At 40.2% G+C, this 23,819-nt stretch overlaps 1 protein-coding gene across 15 annotated transcripts in view; it reads right to left on the bottom strand.

The window, feature by feature from the left end:
- MTMR3 (myotubularin related protein 3) overlaps window positions 1-23,819 on the bottom strand; it is a 233,500-nt gene that overhangs the window by 155,586 nt on the left and 54,095 nt on the right. The window contains exons 2-3 of one of the 15 annotated variants that reach the window (XM_077835112.1): window positions 10,722-10,784; window positions 1,160-1,238 (exon numbers count right to left, since the gene is read on the bottom strand). The exons of 8 other annotated variants lie outside the window; for them this stretch is intronic. The gene's annotated coding sequence lies outside the window, so the exon portion shown is untranslated. Of the gene's footprint in view, window positions 1-1,159; window positions 1,239-10,721; window positions 10,785-17,237; window positions 17,468-22,193; window positions 22,305-23,819 lie in introns of those variants that run through there. 6 more of the 15 variants (XM_077835111.1, XM_077835110.1, XM_077835109.1 and 3 more) reach the window with 6 other exon arrangements.

Here is a 23,819-nt window from a genome sequence, read left to right as displayed (position 1 = left end):
CTACAGTTGCTCAGTTGCACAAAGCTTGGTTTGACATGGAGACCAATCAAGTTTGTTACAGAAATTTATTTCTGGCAGTGTTTGGAAACTACCTCATGACAGATTCATTAGCATTCCTCTGTAAGGCTGCTGGTCATAGATAAGCAGCTAAAATGTTATCACTTCCTAAGTCAGCAATTTGGGCCAAAAAACAACAGGCTATACCAAGAAACACCACTCTGAATTAAGCTATCTTACAAATACCAACCAGCAGAGAGGGTAACAGTCTCAGTTTCTGATGTATGAGAGTGACTAGTTGTACAGCTGGTGATTTATTTTTAACATAATAAAGTGAAAGTTAATACTGACAGATTATCTCTGGCACGCAAGTTCCATTTGACCCATGAGATAAAAGGGCCAGAAAACTAGTTAGAGCTCCCAAATTGTAAATGCCTGTCTGTGCTGGTCCCACCCCGAGAGTTAGAGCTGCTGCATAGCTGCTTTAAATTATACCATTAAGGACACTATAGCAGTGGAGACTAGGCATAACTCCACTACTTACCCTCCCCTGATGCTTCCCTAGCATCTGTGATATGCCTCTACAATGGAGTAGAGGGCAGATGGGACAGGAGCCAGCTGGGTCCGCTTCATGCCACCAAGAGAATTTTCTGCTAGCAATTCGTGTTCAGATTCTGGCCTTTTTGCCCCACCAGAGTGGCATAAAGAAGCCATATCTCATTTGATACTCTAGTCTAGAATACTGTGATAATGTATAGTACACTACTATGGATTGGTATGTCTTAACTGTGTTAAAAATGGGGATGTGTTAATTTCCTGGATGCACACTCTGGCTAGATGACGTACTTAAAATATATGATTAATTTAATGATCATGAGGCTAAAAACTTCAGAGACAGTCTCTTGCTATCTGCAATACATAGGCACAATTGAGTGCATAAAAAAAGGGCATGACTGTACAAAACCTTATTCTCCGGAAGAAGTCCAGTTTCAACAAGTACTGTCATTGGCTTCAGTGGGATTGTTCATATGAGTAAGAGTGTATAGGATTGAGCCCTAAGAAGTTAAAGATGACTTGTAAAGGAAAAGTAGTAAGTTTGTATCTCTTTGTTTTTCTTCTTTGAGATGTATAAAGAAGTTACGAAAGAGTCACCCTCACCCACCTGCCAAACTGTTTTTATTCTAGTTGTTTATTACAAGTAGAAATTTAGGTCTTGTTTACCCCATTGTTCCTGGAAGACTCTATGGAAAACAGAAGAAATAGTAGCATTATGACATCACAAATACCATGGCAGTGAACTATGAAGAGATGGAATTTTTAGTTAATCTTTCCTTTAACATCTATTTAACTCAAATTCTGACAAACTGCTGGGAGAAAAGATCTCTTAGTTAAAAATTTAAACACATCTGCCCTGTCAATTAAAGGCCCGGGAAGCTCCCAATCCACTTCTCTGAACCTCCAAAGAAACCTCCAGCAAAAACCTCAAAAGGCAAAATTTTACATTCCTAATATTTACAAGGCAAGACAGAGTGAGGGGAAGAGCTTTTGGAAAGGAGGAAGGGAAAAAAAAAAAAAAAACCCCCACACAAACCCAAATCTTTTTTAGCCTTCAGCAAAAAAGACAACGCACAATTTTGTTTCTTTCTTTGACAATCATCTTTAAGAAAGGGTTTGGGTTTTTTTTGCTTGCTCAAGTATAGCATTTCTGCTTTGACTGTGCCATGTTATGTCACAACCTAATGTTTTGTAAATATCGTTTCATATGAGTAGTTCCTTATTTTTAAATACTTTAATGGAGTGGCTCACACACACACACACACCCATTGGCAGTGTGGTAAACTGGCACTTCCCCCCTTTCTTTTTGTCCATGAAATGGCACACTTGCAACTTTCCTTTATTTGTCCACTTTGTTTTCCTTACTCTCAACTTTCCTTCTTTTCTGTTTATTTCTCCCCTGCTCTTGTTTCCTTTTACTCCTATTCCTCTCACAGCTTCTTATTCCTAGTCCTCAAAACATCAGAGGGCTACATATTCCTTGGAGTGCTGAAAGCTCTGGGATTGGGCGCCATGTGGTCTCGTGGCTGAGCTGAAAACCACAGGAGCAGATAAGAGACCCTTGAATCTCCAGGACTATACCCAAGAGTTTCTCCTGCAGCTGTATATATTGAGGCTGCTATCTAAAGAAAACCCTAAAACACAGATAGGGAGGGAAAGCAGGAGGCTTTCAGGAAATAGTTGCTGTTTTATTCCTGCACTGTTTTATTCTAGCACTGTTCTTCTCTGTGATACACCTCCCTGGATTAGTTAGGGAGTTAGTTTCCCAGTTTAGAAAATAGCATCCATTGGGCCAGTAGCTAGACATACACCTGTGAACAAATGGGCTGAATGAACAAAGAGCATTCAGCCACACTGATTTTCCTTCCTCCAAACTCAGGTTTTAGGCGATTTCTGTAACTCAGATACTACCTAAAGAGCCTTTTACTTCACTTGGATTCCTGCCTTTCTACAAAATTCCCTAGATGAGCAGCTTCACCAAGAAAAAAATATATATATTTTAGGTCTACAAATTGAAGAGCTTTTACAAGGTTTTAATCATAGAATCATAGACTTTAAGGTCAGAAGGGACCATTATGATAGTCTAATCTGACCTCCTGAACTACGCAGGCCACAAAATCTCACCCACCCACTCCTGTAACAAACCTCTAACCTATGTCTGAGCTATTGAAGTCCTCAAATCATGGTTTAAAGACTTCAAGGTGCAGAGAATTCTCCAGCAACTGACCAGTGCCCCACGCTGCAGAGGAAGGCGAAAAACCCCCAAGGCCTCTGCTAATCCGCCCTGGAGGAAAATTCCTTCCCGACCCCAAATAGGGCGATCAGCTAAACCCTGAGCATGTGGGCAAGACTTACCAGCCAGACACCCAGGAAAGAATTCTCTGTAGTAACTCAGATCCCACCCCATCTAACATCTCATCACAAGCCATTGGGCATGTCTACTGCTAATAGTTGAAGATCAATTAATTGCCAAAATTAGGCTATCCCATCATATCATCCCTTCCATAAACTTATCAAGATTTAGTCTTGAAGCCAGATATGTCGTTTGCCCCCACTGCTTCCCTTGGAAGGCTGTTCCAGAACTTCATTCCTCTGATGGTTAGAAACCTTCATCTATTATCAAGTCTAAACTTCCTGATGGCCAATTTATATCCATTTGTTCTTGTGTCCACATTGATACTGAGCTTAAATAATTCTTCTCCCTCCGTGATATTTATGCCTCTGATATATTTAGAGAGAGCAATCATATCTCCTCTCAGCCTTCTTTTGATTAGGCTAAACAAGCCAAGCTCTTTGAGTCTAAATGGCCCAACTTGATGATCACTTTAGATAAGCTATTACCAGCAGGACAGTGGGGTGGGAGGAGGTATTGTTTCATGGTCTGTGTGTGTATATAATGTCTTCTGCAGTTTCCACGGTATCCATCCGATGAAGTGAGCTGTAGCTCACAAAAGCTCATGCTCAAATAAATTGGTTAGTCTCTAAGGTGCCACAAGTACTCCTTTTCTTTTTGCGAATACAGACTAACACGGCTGTTACTCTGAAACCTTTCAGAAGACAGGTTTTCTATTCCTCAGATCATCCTAGTAGCCCTTCTCTGTATCTGTTCCAGTTTGAATTCATCCTTCTTAAACATAGGGACCAGAACTGCACACAATATTCCAGATGAGGTCTCACCAGTGCCTTGTATAACAGTACTAATACCTCCTTATCTCTACTGGAAATACCTTGCCTGATGCATCCCAAGACCACATTTGCTTTTTTGACGGCTCACCGTCATCCTGTGATCGACCAGTACTCCGAGGTTCTTCTCCTTCTCTGTTACTTCCACGTAACGCGTCCCCAGTTTATAACAGAAATTCTTGTTATTAATCCCTAAATGCATGACCTTGCACTTTTCACTATTAAATTTCATCCCATCACTATTACTCCAGTTTACAAGGTCATCCAGATCTTCCTGTATGATATCCCGGTCCTTCTCTGAATTGGCAATATCTCCCAGTTTTGTGTCATCCTCAAACTTTATTAGCAGAGTCCAGCTTTGTGCCAAGGTCAGTAATAAAAAGATTAAAGAAGATTGGTCCCAAAACCGATCCCTGAGGAACTCCACCAGTAACCTCCTTCCAGTTCAGCTTTCAGTATGACCTGTTGTAGTTTCCCCTTTAACCAGTTCCTTATCCACCTTTCAATTTTCATATTGATCCCCATCTTTTCCAATTTAGCTAATAATTCCCCAGGTGGAACTGTATCAAATGGCTTACTGAAATCAAGGTAAATTAGATCCACTGCGTTTTCTTTGTCTAAAAAAAAAAAAAACAAAAAAACAAACAAACAAAAAAAAAACTGTTACCTTCTGAAAGAAGGAGATCAGGTTGGTTTGACACAATCTTCCTTTTGTAAAACCACTGTATTTTGTCCCAATTACCATTGACCTCAATGTCCTTAACTTTCTCCTTCAAAATTTTTTCCAAGACCTTGCATACTACAGATGTCAAACTAACAGGCCTGTAGCTACCCAGATTGCTTCCCCGCCCCCCCCTTCTTAAAAATAAGATCTATGTTGTCAATTCTCCAGTCATACGGTACAACCCCTGAGTTTATAGATTCATTAAAAATGTTTGCTAATGGGCATGCAATGGGCTTTAATATTCTCAGATGAAGATTATCTGGGCCCCCCGATTTACTCCTATTAAGATGTTCGAGTTTGGTTTCTACCTCGGATGTGGTAATATTTACCTACATATCCTCCTTCCCATTTGTCATCCTACCATTATCCCTAAGCTCCTCATTAAACACTGAGGCAAAGTATTTGTTTAGATATTGGGCCATGCCTAGATTATCCTTAACCTCCTCTCCATCCTCAGTGTTTAGTGGTCCCACTTCTTCTTTCTTTGTTTTCTTCTTATTTATGTGGCTATAGAACTTTTTACTATTGGTTTTAATTCCCTTTGCAAGGTCCAACTCTACATGGCTTTTGGCCTCTCACTTTATCCCTACAAGTTCTGACCTCAATAGGGATTAGCAAGGAAAGCTACCTTGCTAATCCCTCCCATCTTCCACTCTTTGTAGGCTTTCTGCTTTTTCTTAAACCTCTCTAAAATGCTTGCTCATCCAGCTTTTCTTTTGGAGAAGTCCTTCTCAACAGTTACTCAAGATTAAATCCAGGCATTGCTAATCTCAAAGCATTAGTGGTGACTGATTTGGCTCTCTGTAGAACTCTGTGAAAATGGGGATATGACAGTTTCCTTCACTCCCCCCAATCCCTAGTTAGGGTTGGGCATTAATCCACATTTTAGAAAAATGTCATTTGATTAATCTGATTATCTTCATTTATCTTTGCACGCTGGTTGAAATTTGAGATTACCTCTCACATCCCCCTAAGAAATGGAATTCAAAGCAACTGCCAATGGAGAAAATTCTCAAGTCCCAGGCAGCAAGAAAAGATTCAAATGAGAGAAGAGTCAGACAAAAGCACAGCCCAGACCACTACTGTCATATTACCTAACAGCTAGAAGCAGTCTGAAATTTATCATTGCAATGGAAAGGGAGAGCAAAGGCAGAATCCTGTATTAGAAGGGATCTATATATTTTCCAAATTTATTATTTCCTACAAATAATCACATGATAAACAATTATTTCAACCTTAAATGGGATTACACTAAGATCCACTTTACTTTGATATTTTAGAGAAAAATCTCTATTTCGAGTTAAGACCCCGTGTACCAGGATTCTCCTGCATGCTCCTCAACACTGGGAAAAGACACTTGGGGAAAGACCCCAACACTTTCAAGCTTCCATTAGGGCAGAAAAATGGAAGAATCCTTCACTTCCAGGGTGAATACAAATCAATGATTTTTTTTATTTAAATTGGATTTTTTTTTTTTTTGATAAAATGCTTTGAGGGAAAAAACCCATCTAAAGACAGTTTTAATTAAGATACATTATAGCTCAAAGACATCTCATCATGGAATAGGGATTATAAATTCTATAGTATGAAACAATATATTCATGTCATGTTTAAGAAAAGTTTTGTAAATGAGTGTCATGGATTAGGGAACCAGTCTTATGGGGTTCCACGGGCTTCTCTATAGATTATACAGGTTAATCTTTCTATCTACCAAATGGGACTCAGTGCTCCGTCTGGAAGATGCCATCAGAGATACTCAGTTTTGCAGTTCTCGAACTGTGGATTTGTGTCTCCAGAGGTAACATGCTTGTTAACAGCAAACATGTTTTTAAATAAATATATAGAGGGGAGAAATAAGACCTCAACTGTATTGTCCCCCTGCAAATTTGTGTACACAGAGTCAATCCCTTACCTCTCTCTAAAAGTACAAAGTTTCAAAAAGATCAATGAATAGAAGATTTTGCGGGGTGGAACAGAACTGGACAAGGAGAAGAAGTCTGGAGATAAATGTGAGAAGGGAGGGACATATGCTTTTTTTGTTAAAATATCATGTTTGCTGTTGAATAAAAAAATCCAGACTACTTAACGTTGTTGTTTTAGTTAGTTAAATTGTTTTATTTGCAAAAAGAAAAGGAGTACTTGTGGCACCTTAGAGACTAACCAATTTATTTGAGCATAAGCTTTCGTGAGCCACGAAAGCTTATGCTCAAATAAATTGGTTAGTCTCTAAGGTGCCACAAGTACTTCTTTTCTTTTTGCAAATACAGACTAACACAGCTGTTACTCTGAAACCTGTTTTATTTGTCTGTCTGGTGATGTTCTCCTCTTAATACAGCATGGCAAGAAAATCCTCCAAACATTAATGATTAATCTGTTGAATTGAAGATAGTTCACCTCCCACTCACTTCATAAATATCTGCTTCAATTATCTTTGGTAAATGAAATAACCAAACAATCATTCATCTTCTGATATAGCTGTAAAACTAATCTGAAAAGTTTTCAGAATAAATCTGTTTAAAAATGTATATATAGTGTGTACCTTCTAAAAATGAAACCTACATCTATTTCTGAGTTGTGAAGAATATGTATTATGGTTATAACAAACAACAAGAATGCACTTTTATGTAGAAAACCATGATTAAATAGAGTCTTCCTGACTAGTGATATAAATTATGATTTAAATCAATTGATTTAAATCAAATCCACCCAGTTCACTTCTCCTCTGAAATTTTACATCCTCTCTTCTGATGTGCTGTTTTCATTCATTCAACATTTTAGAAGCCAACAGAATATTGTATTGTAAATGTGAGCATTTGTGTACAAAGTCGGATATAATTTCCCTGACACGAACTGCATATCCACAGGGCATTGGAGGTCTAATTTACTCTTTATTAATCTATTCTGTTGTTTCTCTTTTTCCCTCGTCCTCTATTCTGTGTTTTCCCTCTCTGCTCCTTTCACACTGTGTTGGCATTCTGTACCTGGATAGGTAGGTAAAGTTTCAGAGCTGTGTGGGTAGTTCTAAGCTGTAGACAGGAGAAGAGGGGATCTGATCTTAGTGTATAGGTATATAAATTGGGGGATGTTTTTGAGTAGATGGCGACTAGGTTGGAGGGAACTGAAGGGGCTTGGGAAGGCTCTAAGGTGAGAAGAGGACAGGATGGGTTAAGTAGGGGCAAATGGAGTCAATTGGTGATTGGTGGGGGGACGGGGGAGGTACTGACAGAAACAATTAGGAGACAAAGCGGGGTACAGCTAAGATGAAGGGAGAGGGGTAAAAGTATGAGAGAAAAGTAAAGGAGTGGAAAGAGGAACAAACACTTTCTCCCACCCTGACCTTTACTGTGAAGTGTCCCAGATTTGCATTCTGAGAGGGGAAGGAAGGCAGAGAGGAAAGAAGATACCCCTTTTTCTTCCCACTTCTCCACCAACCTCCCTCATTCCCCACCAAAGTAGTTCCCTGTGCCATCTCTGCCCCCAACCACAGTGTCTCACTTTCTCTCTCTAAAAAGATGATCAACCTATAGAGGAGGATCAGGGAGGAACAGATTGCTACCTGCAGGTCCACAAGTAACTGTCTTTTCCATCTCTCCAACACCACTCTGTGTCCTTCTGTTTTGTGAACTGAACAGAGAAATTTACTAAAATGCTTCTCTCTGCAGTAGCAGCATGCAGTGCACACCAGAGCAGACTTCCTGTAGCTTTTATTTCACTTTAAACCACTGCAGCACAGAAGTGGGACTAAACAAAGTAACCCAATATGATACATCTGAAAATGAACTAAATTAAGAATGCTGGGCCCCTGAAGCCACTTTGTTCTGAGGAGTCCTCTGGACTTTGTCAGTACCTAGTGCTAGGTTGCCTGTAGGAGCTTTCCTCATAAAGCTATTTTTATGAGGATGGGCTTAGGCCAAGTTTTTAAAAAATGGATGCCTACAGTAAGGGGCTTACAAATGCATATTCAGGCACCTAAATAAGTGGCCTGATTTTCACAAATGCTGAACAACCCATAGCTCCCATTTTGGCACCCATTTTTACAGTGGTACAATCTCAGGCTATTACTTACATTACTCAATGGATAAGGCACGCTCTTCTAAATTAGAGGGTTAGGAATGTTAATCATTTCAAGCGATGTGACTGACTAAGCACTGGCACTTTATAAAGCTGTCAATCACTCTGGATGTTGCTTGCACTGTCCCTTTCTAATTTCAAAAAGGGTCTAACTGTTAAGATTTAGTGAATCCTTGCAATTTGTTTAGTGTGTTTGCATGGTACATTGCACCTATAATTTGATCAATAAATAACATGCTAAAACATCGCAAGGGTATTTACAGAAGATGCATAATAATTTAATTGTACAGTCAAAGTTACTGGTAGGGACATCCAGTGCTCAAAGTAACTCAGCTTCCTAGAGCTGTTCTACAAACTGTGGAGTAAGTAATCACCCTATAACTCATGATGTATACACAACAGAAATATGTATTTTGAGTCCTCTTCTAGCACATTCTAATTATTCTTTTTAAATAAGGACACAGCCAGGTTTCCAGTAAGGAAAAGCTTCCTCTAAGAACTAATAATATCTTGATTTACCAACTCTGGCCCTCTTAATGAAATGAAACAATCTGATCTCTTTTTAAAGTGGGAACTAATACTGCTAGTTTTTAAATATTCAGACATGCTAAGAAATATTGTAAAAATATTTTCTAGGATAATGAAATTCATTACTGCACTTTCCTAGTGTAGTATTTTCCTTACTATTTTTCTAATTAATTTTCGTAGTGGACTTCTGTGAAAACTTGTACCATCGATCAAATTAAAGAATACTTTCTCAACACTTCCTTGAAGAAGCTTGAACAAACAGTTGAGCACGACCTGAAAATTAAGCTGGCTGTGTCACACTGCGGTGCTGCTTAGTGAAAGAGAAGTTCCACAACTGAAGGTCCACTACTGAGAATGTCCTGCCCTATCACTCTGTGTAGTACAAATCTGCGGACAGGTACTTTGAGTATGACAACTGCTGCAAAATGTCAAGATAAAACAAGGAGAGAGAAGGGCAGTGTTTCAGGTACCCGGTGCAGACACTCAGCTGGTATAAATTCACTTATACCAGCTGAGGATCTGCACCCCAATACCCAAACCATAGCAGGATTTATAGTTCAAGATCAACATCCTGAATTACACTCAGAAACAAATTGGATGCCAGCACAATCCATAGACCTCCTGCTCCCTGCATGGAATGGTTACGAAAGTACAAAGCTGTCTTTTGTACCAGCAAAATCTTCTAGGTTGTCTTCAGGTATAGCCAGCCCCATCAACAGCACATTTCAGTGATGCAACTTGGGGATGACAAAGGCATCTGACTGGAACAAGGACCATAATAGAAAGAAAAGGTTGCCACTGTATGGAAGCATAGATGAAAAAGTACGCTTGGCCTGGCCAAAGCCACTACGAAGTATTTACATACTACTGTGCATTTACATCGTTTTAGTCAAAATGTACAGACAAGAAAGCTGGATGAAAAACAGTCAAGAGCTAAGAAATGAAAACAAATTTGGATTCTCTTTTCATAAAATTTAAAAACAAAAATTCTCTCTTCCCTTGCATTAGTCAAGAGTCACTTTCACAGGGCAAAAGTTGGTCCAAACAGCCAGTAAGTGTGAAATCACAAGAGCATCTACCAGCCTGATTAACTTAGTAGTTAAATTTTGCATTTTGGAAATTAACCAAGCAACAGGCTGGTTCTATTAAGATCCCTAAGACAGTTCTGTTTGCTAGAAATCAGTACAAATACCTGCTTCATAGTAAGAAGAAAAGGAGTACTTGTGGCACCTTAGAGACTAACAAATTTATTTGAGCATAAACTTTCGTGAGTTTACAATAAAAAGGCCAAGAGTCCATCATCAGTTGCTTGACCTGCTTCAATTCTAAAAGCGCTGCAGGAACATTTCTTTTAACCACAGGTATCTGTTATCTCCTTTAAACAGAAATGTATGCATGTGACCATGTCATATATAAGCGTACAAGGAAAAGTTTTTCATAAAGACACAGTGTCAACTTGTTTTTGTTTCTTTTTCCTGATATAGCACTCTTTAAACACTGTCCTAATTATTTTTTTAACCCTGTTATATACAGTTTTTCTGCTCCTCTTCTTGTGTTTGAAAGATCTTTAAGGAAGATCTGAGAGCAACATCAGCTCAAGTTAATTGTGCTAGGGCTAACCAGTTTTCTTTTCTCTCTGTGCACAAAGCTGCCTGCTGCTTACCTGTCACTACAGCTTCAGTTTAAACTCTGCTGCTGCTATCACTGGTAAACACCCTCTTGCAGGCTGAAAGAAAGGTATGCTCCATCATTAGTTAAACTTACTATACACAAAATGCATAATGGAAGCAAACTGAAAAAAGAAAAATAAGTGGATTTTCTTTCTTTCCCATCTCTTTTAGTTACAGTAATCTTACAGTTTACTTGCAATGGGAAAAAGTACAATATTTTCAGATGCAAGTGTGACAAACTGACTATCATTTTTAAACAACAAATCTGAATGTGGAATTCTTCAACTAAAATACACATTCAGTAGGTACTGCAGGTAAAAAACAAAATAGTTATCAGCAGTCAACAATTCAAATATACAAGGGACCCTATGACAACAGTAGGGAGAAAGGGGAAATCTGTACCAATATACAAACATCTGTAAACTGAGCTAAATTAACAAAGTCAGAAATTTAGACTGACCAGAGGATCAGTGTAAAATCTAAATTTCCTGGATTCAGAAAGCTTAATCAAACCTTTACTATTTAAACAGTTTGTATGTCTGTCCAATTTCTGTGGGAATGGAATTAATGTAAGTTTCCAAACCTTCCAATGGTACTTTTAAAAAGTGTGTTTAGGGCACCTTTGTAAAATGCATATTTATGTACTCAAATTTACATTCATGGATTCACTTTAAGTGATTTTTAAAGACCCATTATTTACTTGAGCAATTAGGGCTAAGTAAATATGCATTTAGAGACTTTAAAGATACTGACTGAATTATTTAACTTTGATAAACTGTAATATTTATCAATTAAATATTCTCAAGTGCTCTTACAGCCCTATGCAATAAATCAAATTAGCTTTTTGTGGAACATTAAGTCCAGTGGGTCTCAACTTTATCCTTTCTGTGACCTTCATGTTACAACAGAAAAGATTTGGAACCTCCGTCCCTTCCATACGTTTTGGGACTCCCCTCTCACCTAGCAATAAAGAAAGGAAGGATGTTCGTGACTCCCTGAAATCTGCTCAGAGCCATCCTTGGTGTCACAACCCACTGGTTAAGAATCATGATTTATCATGTAATTCTGAATTTAGGGAATGTGCTATATGTGTAGTTAAACATTACTATGAAATTTACAGAAAACATGAATTGCAGAAGTCTAGCAAAGGATAGCTAAGGAAACATCTGTCCATTTTTACTTTCCCTACATAACTGCATATGTTTTTAACTAAAAAAGAAATAAAGACCATTTTTGATATAGAGGAAAAATTTAAGTTGAATAATTCACATCTATGTTTCTGGTTTCTTAATATAAATGACCATAGCACTTCATTGGGGTTGACAAGGTGAGGATGCTGCTACCCTTGATGGATCTAAACCTTTGAGTAAATACGGTTGGCTGGCCAATAATGGGCATATAATGCATATTCAGGCCAGCCTATTTAGGTACAGCATGTTTTTCCAGCATTTTTTTAAAAATTGTCCTCAACAAGCAAATAAAGAGCTAGACTATCAGAAGACCCTCTCCCCTATAAGACAGGAAACTCTGGAGTGTGTAGGAAGGAGGAGAGGCTTTAAGCAAAAAAATAAAAAAACACCCTTCTCCATTCCATCAGCCAGGAGGAGTAGGGCAGAAAGAGGAACTCGAGTTTCAGACACCTACCAGCAAAAGGCTGATATGGAAATACCCAGCCTAGGAACAACACCTTGGCAGATAGAATCTGAATAACCACTTTCTTTGGAGAATGGCTGGGACCTGCCTACCATCTATGCGTTTAGAATTTATCATTTCTTTCAAAACAAAAATTAAGCTTCTAACCCTTATGGTTGTGAAGAATACTTCACAAATATGAGTAGAGGGTGACCCATGCCATCTTGTCACTTTCCTTTTATCAGCAGATAAAAAGGAAAGTGAGGGAGGAAGAGAAGACTTAGATTTCAGACATCTACCAACCAAGGGGTTAGATGCAAGAGAGTCCACAGTTAGGGCCCAGGGATAGCATCACAGTAGAAATCATAGCCCCTTTCCCATTTCCCAGTAAATGGTAGCAGGGTGACTGGGCTATTCACTACGGTGTCAAATGCTGAATCTTGTTGCTGAAGCACTGCATCCATCCCCATCTTTGTATCTCTCAGTTTATAAGTGGCCGATAAATGTTACAAGCCCTTCTAGTAAGAATCCCACTGCTCACCACAGCAGTTGAGGATCTGGCTTCTCACGAGGACAGTCTCTGGTCCTCACTGGTAGGGATCCACCCTTCATATGCCTATTGACCCATGGCTGGTAGTATATTAATGTGTATATTAATTTTAGAGCAAGGCTGTGGAAACCAATATCAGCTACATGGAATAGAATACCAGCAAAATAGTGCAGGTCTCGCCATAATGCCAAGCTTATACTGAAGGTCACTTTAAAGGGTCACAGTTTTACAATATATGATTTTTAAATTGACACTCTCTTTACCTATGCAACACCTCAGATACTTAAAAGTGAACACATTTTTAAAAACCAATTTACTTTTCATTATTTATGTTCTTTGTGTACTTTTGCCACTCACTTTGAACAATGAAAATCAATGAAGTCAGTTTCACTGTTCAGAGTGAATTTAACTCTCAGGTTCTTAGTGCTTCAGTGTTTGTTACCAACATTGCAAGAGAATGATATATTTGTTTATTTTTTAATTGAAAATATTTCTTTTGGATTTTGGGTTTTTTTTAATTAAACCAAAGAAATTCTGGTCCAAATTTAAGTTTACTGTGTACATTTGAAAGATTAACATGGATCAAGAAACAGTGAGGTTTATTTTTCTGATAAAATATTTTTTAAAGTGCAGAATGTGGCTGCTTGTTATCCACAGACAGCATATTACATGAATCTTCCAACTCCTAAGACTGGATTCTTATTCTTAATAAGTGGATTCTTATTCACTTATGGGTGCAATCAAGGTGTTGATTTTTATCTGCAAAACTATGATTTAAGTCACGACTATTTGAGAAATGACCTCTCCACTTCACCCCACCATGTATTATCATGGCAGCTAAAATTAGTCTAGGATAACTTTAAAATGCTTAGATTTAAGTATCTGAGACTCAAGGCAAAGCTTTATAAGTGGAAGATCCCCAGCTATGTAATCAAATTCCCTCACTAGTCCAACAGAGACCACTCTTTAGGGCACAATACATAGCCTCTCCCTCCTTTCGGGCAGGCACTCATCATGCTTTGTGAAGGCTAGGACTATAACAGGGTTTAAAAGAGAACTGGATAAATTCATGGAGGTTAAATCCATTAATGGCTATTAGCCAGGATGGGCAAGGAATGGTGTCCCTAGCCTCTGTTTGTCAGAGAGTGAAGATGGATGGCAGGAGAGAGATCACTTGATCATTACCTGTTAGGTTCACTCCCTCTGGGGCATCTGGCATTGGCCACTGTCGGTAGATAGGATACTGGGTTGGATGGACCTTTGGTCTGACCCAGTATGGCCATTCTTATATTCATCATAAGAGAACTCAAAATGAGAATTCTCTATATATTGATGCTACAGATTAAACGTTTACAGATATTTTTCAGCATGCTGATCCCAACTGCAGAAGTTCATCAACTTTATTCCATTTTTGGGTATAAAACTGACAAAAAGTGGTATTACAATTAATGGTTTGCTGCTGGTGAAGATAACAGTGAACTACTGACTTCACTGGTGGCAGCATAAGACCCTTAGTCAGCAGCATTTGGTCTTGTTATGTTTTATATGCATTTGCAATACGACATCTTGTAGTTCATCCTGGTTATTGAATGATATGGACATGGCACTGGAAACCAAATTCAGACCCTGTTTATATGAAAAAATGATGAGAAGTCCCTGTTTAAAGATCATACAGTGAGACATTGCCACAACTTTGCATTAGGAGATGCAGTACAACAAAATGACGTAGGCCACCCCACACAACAAAAAGGCATCCTGCACTTTTTTTGAGAAAGATTTTAATTTACAAAATGGCTGCCTTTATTTCCAAGTGTATGGTATACATTTTATTTTCTGGTGAAAATTGATTTAAACTGAAAACCAGACTCCTTTATTATTTTGCCTATATTATTTGCCTAGTTTGTAGGATTACATTTCAGCAACAAGTTATTAAAACCATCAACCTCCTCTCTTATAAATCCACAGACAAAAAGCAGAAAAGAAAGGTCACAGAACTAGGGTTTTCTAAGTAACCTGTTAGGATCTTAACTGACTTACAAGGAATCCTTCAAACTCCATTGACATAAATGAAGAATAAAGAAGAATTGCAACTCAGACTGCATAATCCAATAGCCTTTTATTTTGATTGGCACAAGAACTTGCAGACCCATCTCTAAGTGAAAGTAATCCAGCAGGTTCCAGAGGGAGTACAGAATATCAGTAAAAACAACGAGGAGTCCTTGTGGCACCTTAGAGACTAACCAATTTATTTGAGCATAAGATTTCGTGGAATATAACCCACTTCATCAGATGCATGGAGTGGAAAATACAGTAAGCAGGAATAAATAAATAGCTCATGAAAAGATGGGAGTTGCCTTACCAAGGGGGGAAGGCGGGTCATAACAAGGCCAATTCAATTAGGGTGTACTGATACAGAGTAACACAGCTACCCCTCTGAAACCTATAGTATATCAGAATTTTAAGAAAAATTGCTTCTATTATATATAAGCAAAACAGCACTGCAGAAACACATCCAATAATACACTAAAAGGATTACTTAATTTCTTAGCCCTGGTTTTACATTTTTCTATATAAATTTAGTACACTTATTTCTGGATCTACATCAGAAACCAACAATGTTTGTACAGTATTGCCCTGGGAACAATCTGCCACCCAAATATTATATTCTAAAGTATCAGTTCTCAAATTTCATTGAACCGCGACCCACTTCCGACAACAAAAATTACTACATGACCAGGGGAGGGAGGTAGTGCGGGGATGGGAGGTGGTGCAGATAGAGCCCAAGCCCAAGCCCCACTGCCTGGGGCTAAAGCACTGAGGCTTCAGGTTCAGTCCCAGTCACTCTAATGCTGGCCCTGGTGACCCCATTAAAATGGGCTCAAGACCCACTTTGGGATCCCGACCCACAGTTTGAGAACCACTGTTCTAAAGCATGCCAAGTAATGGTCCTGGATGAACATTCTTTTAAGTAGACTGTAAACCAAATTAGAATCAATGAACAGATTAGCTCTTAAAATACCACATGGACTGCATTTCTTTTCCACTATGGACTGTATCTCTTTTCCATTAACCTAGAAGTATACTTTTGTCAATTGGATCTGAAATTGTGATACCTGTACAACTGCATTTTTCCACAATCTTGTCATTTTCTCTCAAAGTACAACCTCCATTCTTATAATTGTTTGAATCATAGACTAGCACTTCTGCTACCAGCAATTTCTATGGTCAATCTCAATACAGCATTAAAATTAGTAAACTGAATGTATTCATTTCTTCCAGCTACCATTTCAGCACCAAGGATATCTATCAGACCTACTGGGAAAGACATGAACACAGAGACCTACTCACTGCTTCCAGATTTCACTTCCTGTTACACAATACCTGAACATATCTTAACATATCTGAACACTAACTTGTAGAACCTGCTGCACAGGAAAGGATCCGGGGCTGGGTGGACATGCTTTTGTGATGCGTTTTTGGACTACAAGTTAGTGTTGTTATGGGTACTATCACAACATGTTCTTAATAGAAACAAATATACATAGAGGCACAAAGCTGCATGAAAAGTCTATGAGATCTGTATATTAACGAGACTGCAACGACTCACCATAATACACATTTTCTGAATAATTCAATTTCTGTTTTACATACACTAAAAAAAATTAAAGAATACTAAAGTTATGAAGTCAAGCTCTCAAAAAGTTAGGAATGCCAGAAATTAAGGTTGCCTGCACAACTTTTAATTCAGCCCTCTTGTGTGTATGCCTAAAGTATTTAATGATCACATACCATTCTTTCCACAGGACCCTTGCCTCACTCAATGCCCTGGATGGACAGCGCTCAACTGAACGGGAAGCTATTTCTTTCTATCTTCATCATTCAGTGTGTGAACCCATGCCTTAATTACTTCACACTATTGATACTCTGCACTGAATAAAGGTACTTCCTCATGGGCTTCATCTGATGCTCATTACCTTAGCCCAATTGTGCTTAAAAATGCTTATGAATTTATCTTTGCAGCGTCTCTGTGAGGTAAAGTGATGGTGCTATCCCCATTTTAAAGACAAGAAACTAAGACAGAGAATAACTGTCTCAACTGTCCACTAAATTTGGGTCCCCAAATCAAGCTATTTAGGTTTTTCAGAGTACCTCACATTTTTTACAGCTCTTTATATGTTCAAAGCACAGCTCCCATAGGTCTGAGTGCTCAGTACTTCTGCAAATCATGTCTCTAGTTGGGCACCCAGAAAATGAGGAACACTCAGTGGTCATCTGTGGAAAATTTTGATTTAAATGATTAGGCCAGTGTAGCAAAGCAACGACTCACCAGTGCGGCGCCTCCTGCTGGTCATCTTGGGAATTAGCTCTCCAGTGTACGGAGCGCCTCCTACTGGCCGATGTCTCGCCTGCCGCTGGCCCCTGTGTCCCTTCCAGACCCCGGTGCCCTTTACCTTGGGGTGCTGCCCTAGCAGTACCCTACCACGCTCTGGGTTTCCCCTTCCAGGGAAACCCCAACTCTCTCACCCACCTTGCCTCAGTGACTACTGCCATCATCATCTAGCCCCCGCTCACTGGAGCAAACTGCAGTCTGTCATGACCACTCATCATTGGCAAGGAGGTTGGACCAGCTGCCTCTGCCTAACCCCGGGCTGCACCTCTGCAACCCCAGTACCTGTATAGACCTTCACCAAGGTCTGCAGCCTGGGGGTTTTCCAGGCTGGAGCTCTCCAGCTCCCTTACCCTATTCCCCAGCACTGCTCCAGTTTCAGGTACCATATGTTCCCCAGCAGCTAGGCCATCTCCCTCCAGGACTAAAGAGAGACAGCTCCTCCAGAACCTGGCCCCCAGCCCTCTTATAAGGGCCAGCTGGGCCCTGATTGAGCTGGCCACAGCTGTGGTCAGCTACTCACTCAGCTTCCCCCAGCTGTTCTCACTCCTCTTACATCAAGAGCAGGGTAACCACCCCACTACAGCCAGCATCATATAGGAACTTCATGGCAGAGGCAAGGATAGATTCCAGTTCTCCAGGATGACAATCACATGTTTTAACCATGAGACAAGACCACCTCTCTCCCCGCTGCCTCCCCCAATCACTTCATACTTTCCTGTTTCCACAAAAAATAAGACAGTGGTCTTACAGACAACAGCCTCATTCACTACATGACCCTGATTCAATCTCTGAACACCACTCAAAAAGGCAGAGGTCCTGTGGAAAAACATGTAAACAGGTCATGTAATTAACAGCTGTATTATAATGCAAGCACACAAGGGGACTGAAATTAAATTTGTACGAGCAACTATAATTCTGAAATTCCTAACTTTTGAATGCTTGATTTTGCAATTTTAACATGCTTTTAATGTAGTTTTTTAAAATGAATTTACCAAGTTTTTTTTAACAAAACCATCTCATGTGGAACCACAATGACCGCACACAACTCATCAGTATGGTAAAAACCTTCAGATTTACAGCACAGGCCACTAACACATAAGCCATAGGAGGAGGAGGAGGTTCATATCCTCCTTGTGCATCAGCCACTAAAGGACGATCAGACTTATACTTTGCCAGTGGGTTTCACAAATATTTGCGGACAGCAGAGGAATACTTAGACTCAAGTACCCTGTGTTCTATTCCAGATTCTGGTGAAGAGTGTTTATATAAATCCTCTCACCCCTTCATATCCCGTTTGTTCCTACCTCCCTTTCCCTGTATCTACCCTCCTTTGCTTCTATGTCCCCCAGCCAGATCTGTTCTGTTTCTGCTCCTGTCCCCATCCTTATTCCCACCCACTGCTATTCCTGTCCCACCACCAATCTGTCCCCTCTCCACTCCTGCACGACAATCCAGCTGCATCCTTCTTCTCCTCAAACACTGCATGAGCACTAGCAGTGGAAGTACTGACAGGACAGGAGATACAGTCTCCTTGCTCTCAGTTCTGGTGCATGGCAGCACAGTGTGCCCCCTCATCTAGGATGAGCATTTACAGGAAATGTTCTGCTCAGCCCCAGGCTGGGGCATGTCCAGTAACCTCTTTGGGGGTGCAGCATGCTCAGTGGAGATGGAACATTTGGATAGTTTTGCTGCTAGTCTCAAACAAACATCTACTGAGCACACGCAAATGAAAATTTTCAGAGGCTAACAATTCAGACAAATTTGGGTGGATTTTCTCAGGAATGACAAAAGGCAGTTCTCTGCCAAATTTTGAATCTCTGCTCCCAAGCACAGGGGCACTAAGCTAGAGTGTCTCAACACAATTATAAGAATTTTGTAACATTTTTCCCTAACTTCATTCTCAGAATGGCTAGACCACTTTTGCTGAACCCTTATTTTACATATATAATCAGCCTGAGGCAGTCACCCAACTTTGAAAATTTCAGTCTGAACAACTCAAGTTTTGACAAGTTGTAAGCAAGTGAAAACAGGGTCTTATAATGGAAAATGTTAGTCAACAATGTGTGTTGCTACGGAATCCACCTATAATATCTGTTTCAAGTTAGAGTCTGATGAGAAAAAAGATGAACATACTTCAAGCTTCTCACCTCTTTAAAAACTTATTTGAGATAAAAGGGTCTATCTTTGACGACTGGTGAAAAAAGTATATAGAAAGGTTGTACTATTATGAAAAAGATGGAACATTTTGAGGGTGGATTTGTGGGACAGCTTTTTATCTTTGCCTCCTAACACTATAAAAATCATGATGGAATAACTAATAATTGAAAAAAGTGGCATTATTCTTGCTTGATCCATGTTAAAACTGTTCACAGACATGACCTTCTTCTACAACCCTCCCTGTTCCACTACAGATGGCTCCATTCCCTCTCTTCGATGCCAACTTCCTTCAAGCTTCTGAACAATACTTCTGTGCATTCCTCTTGGCTCTTCTTAAAACTGACACCAGAGCAGCTTTGTGCTAACACTCTGGCAGCCTGGGTTGAACTGTCAATGTAGGCTGAGTAGCTAGCCCTGGGAATGCCACCAGAGAGGCAGCTGTTTGAGCAGTGGAAACATGAATAAGTTTCTAACCGGCTGACTCTCAAGTCTGACATCACGTCCATGAATTAGATGGCTCTTTTCCATCATGGGTATAATGAAACAATTTCTATTGTGTTATTCATTAACTTGCATTTCATTCAGTGGCTTCTAAGAAGATCATGAATGACACTTTAGGGGGATGAACATACATGAGATTTTTGACAGTCAATTAATGAGGGCTTGTCTATTGCTACATTAAAACACACTAAGGAATTTTTAGTGCACATCAGCAGGGTCTACACCGCTCAATTAATGTACATTTTAGTGCACTTTAGAAATCAGACCCATCATACGCATTGCCACACCACATACACAAGCCCTAAAATAAAAAAGGATTAAAATCCAGGGCAACTATGGCAAACTATATTCTTGTTACTCACATGTTTCAAGGATAGTACAGGTATCAAATCATATACTACATTTCAATGACAAACATTTACTGGATTAAAAATTAGTTTTTTTAATATGGATACTGTTAAGGTATTTTAAATTTCTCGACAGCTAAAATTCATTTGTGGTGCAAAAGACCAAGTGAAGGCCCTTCATACTGCTTAAACCCTGGACTGGTGCTGTATGGGGAAGCAGCAGACTGCATGGCTATGAAAAAGGGGTGTGGCTGTATACCCACATAGGCTGGTGTGAAAAGCCTGGAGGCAGGCATAGGGATCCTCATCTAACTACATCAACAGGGACTGTAATCACTAAACCGGCCTGAACACATATATCATATACTCTTGTGGTGGAGGGTGAATTACCTCAAACCACCATCATTTCTGCATGTAGCCCAATTACTTGGTATTTATGAAAGGTTAAAGTGTTTACAAAGCAGTCCACTGAAGCCTGTTAATGTTTTATTTTATAAAAGCACCCACTGTAGTCCTAACACGAAGTCATTTTTTTTAAATAACTTGTTTTCTTATTGACTTCCCCTCTTCTCTCTCACAAACAGCTCACTTCATCGGATGCATTCAGATCCACTGAATGTGTGAATGCAGGCTGAGCTGTAGCTCACGAAAGCTTATGCGCAAATAAATTTGTTCGTCTCTAAGGTGCCACAAGTACTCCTTTTCTTTTTACAGATACACAAAGTTATTGTTCACTTGAATGCAGAGTTACAATCCTTTATTTCAAAAACAGAACAAAAGTTGCAGGATTTCTTTAACAAGGTACATTGACTCTACCTAGGGATTTTTATTATTTATTTTTATTGAGTTTCATTGCAGAGTTTTAAACGAAAGGCACATTCCAGAATTAGTGTTTAGGACTTGAACTTTCAAAGGAGACTGAGGGAGTTAGGTCCCCAAATATCACTGAAGTAAAGCGCTTTTAAAAATCCCAGGCTAAAATAATAAACTCTGTCATTCTCTTGCTCCAACACATAGCAAAATATTAAAAAAGCACAGAGGCAAAATTAAGAATCCGTATAACATTATAGCTCTGAGTATCTTAAATCACTTGAAACTTGGTAAAGTACTACAAAAATAGTGATACCAAGAATCACAGTTACCAACCTAATTGCACCTCTGACCCCTCCAGGTTTCTTTGAGAGCACCCTCCCCTCCTTCTGGTCTCAGGGCTCTAGTCATCATCTAGCTCTGGATGGAATTCTCCCAACTCTCAGACCAGCTTCTAGATCATGGTCCCCCAACTTTTTCTGTCACGTCTCCCCTTACCCGTAACAAAATATATCTGTCTCTCCCACCGCCCTCCCTGCCTGGGAGCCAGGACTGGGAGCAGGGCCAGGGTCAGGAGCCGCAGTCAGGGCCAGATGTGGGCCGTGGTCAGAGCCGGAGGCTAGGACCTCAGGGGCCCGGAGCTCCAGCCGGGGCCAGAGCCAGGAGCAGGGCCGAGGTTAGGGTCGAGATCTGAGGCGAAGGTCCGGGGCCACGAGCCGAGGCGGTGGCTGGGGCTGCAGCTGGGGCTGGAAGTGGGGCAGCCTTGGGGCAGAACAGGGCTGGGTGGTCCTCCCTCCCCACTCCCTGTGGGGGCTAGCCAGGGCCCTGCCATACCTACCCTAACATTCCTCCATGTCTCCCTATGGGGGCGCATCCCACAATTTGTGGACCACTGTTCTAAGTAGTAGACTCCTGGTACTAACCTATGATCTCCTTAACACGCCTAACAGGCTGATACCCTGAAATTCTTGACAGTGGTTTACACAGTGACCAGGCAGCCTCCTTACAGTATTTATTTAGAACAAAAACAGTTCAGAAAAAAACAAATCTTAAAACAATAAAACATATCTAGCTTTACCCTAAGGGTTACCATTCCTTGGATCCAGGAAGGCCGAACTGCTTTAGACTCTCTCAGCAGAGTCTCTCCCTTTCTCTCTCACTCTGGCAGCTTATCTCCCTAGACAGCTTCTGGCAAGTGACACCCTCCCTACTCTGTGAAGGACTTTATAACAGTGTTTTCTTTTGATCTCCAGGCTCCTAGCTTTGCCAAACAAGGCATGCATTTTGATGGAGACTGGCACCTTGAAACTAACAGTTTGTCCCATTGTTTTTCAAGTGTGTACTGGGGTGTCCTTATCTAGCTCTATTGTGTTCCTTTCTTCTTCCCACAGACCCATTAAGACAGATCAATACATTCATATAGGATATTCCAATAATCCACCACAGTTATACAAAAAGAAAAGGAGTACTTGTGGCACCTTAGAGACTAACCAATTTATTTGAGCATGAGCTTTCGTGAGCTACAGCTCACTTCATCAGATGCATACCGTGGAAACTGCAGCAGACTTTATATATACACAGAGAATATGAAACAATACCTCCTCCCACCCCACTGTCCTGCTGGTAATAGCTTATCTAAAGTAATCATCAGGTTAGGCCATTTCCAGCACAAATCCAGGTTTTCTCACCCTCCACCCCCCCACACAAATTCACTCTCCTGCTGGTGATAGCCCATCCAAAGTGACAACTCTTTACACAATGTGCATGATAATCAAGTTAGGCCATTTCCTGCACAAATCCAGGTTCTCTCACTCCCTCACCCCCCTCCAAAAACCCACCCCCATACACACACAAACTCACTCTCCTGCTGGTAACAGCTCATCCAAACTGACCACTCTCCAAGATTAAATTCAAGTTAAACCAGAACATCCGGGGGGGGGGGAGGGTAGGAAAAAAGAAGAGGAAATAGGCTACCTTGCATAATGACTTAGCCACTCCCAGTCTCTATTTAAGCCTAAATTAATAGTATCCAATTTGCAAATGAATTCCAATTCAGCAGTTTCTCGCTGGAGTCTGGATTTGAAGTTTTTTTGTTTTAAGATAGCGACTGTCATGTCTGTGATTGCGTGACCAGAGAGATTGAAGTGTTCTCCGACTGGTTTATGAATGTTATAATTCTTGACATCTGATTTGTGTCCATTTATTCTTTTACGTAGAGACTGTCCAGTTTGACCAATGTACATGGCAGAGGGGCATTGCTGGCACATGATGGCATAAATCACATTGGTGGATGTGCAGGTGAACGAGCCTCTGATAGTGTGGCTGATGTTATTAGGCCCTGTGATGGTGTCCCCTGAATAGATATGTGGGCACAATTGGCAACGGGCTTTGTTGCAAGGATAAGTTCCTGGGTTAGTGGTTCTGTTGTGTGGTATGTGGTTGTTGGTGAGTATTTGCTTCAGGTTGCGGGGCTGTCTGTAGGCAAGGACTGGCCTGTCTCCCAAGATTTGTGAGAGTGTTGGGTCATCCTTTAGGATAGGTTGTAGATCCTTAATAATGCGTTGGAGGGGTTTTAGTTGGGGGCTGAAGGTGACGGCTAGTGGAGTTCTGTTATTTTCTTTGTTAGGCCTGTCCTGTAGTAGGTAACTTCTGGGAACTCTTCTGGCTCTATCAATCTGTTTCTTTACTTCCGCAGGTGGGTATT

Source organism: Eretmochelys imbricata, chromosome 15 (genome assembly GCF_965152235.1).
Source record: "Eretmochelys imbricata isolate rEreImb1 chromosome 15, rEreImb1.hap1, whole genome shotgun sequence".
NCBI lineage: Eukaryota > Metazoa > Chordata > Testudines > Cheloniidae > Eretmochelys > Eretmochelys imbricata.
This window is presented reverse-complemented; position numbering and strand designations above follow the sequence as displayed.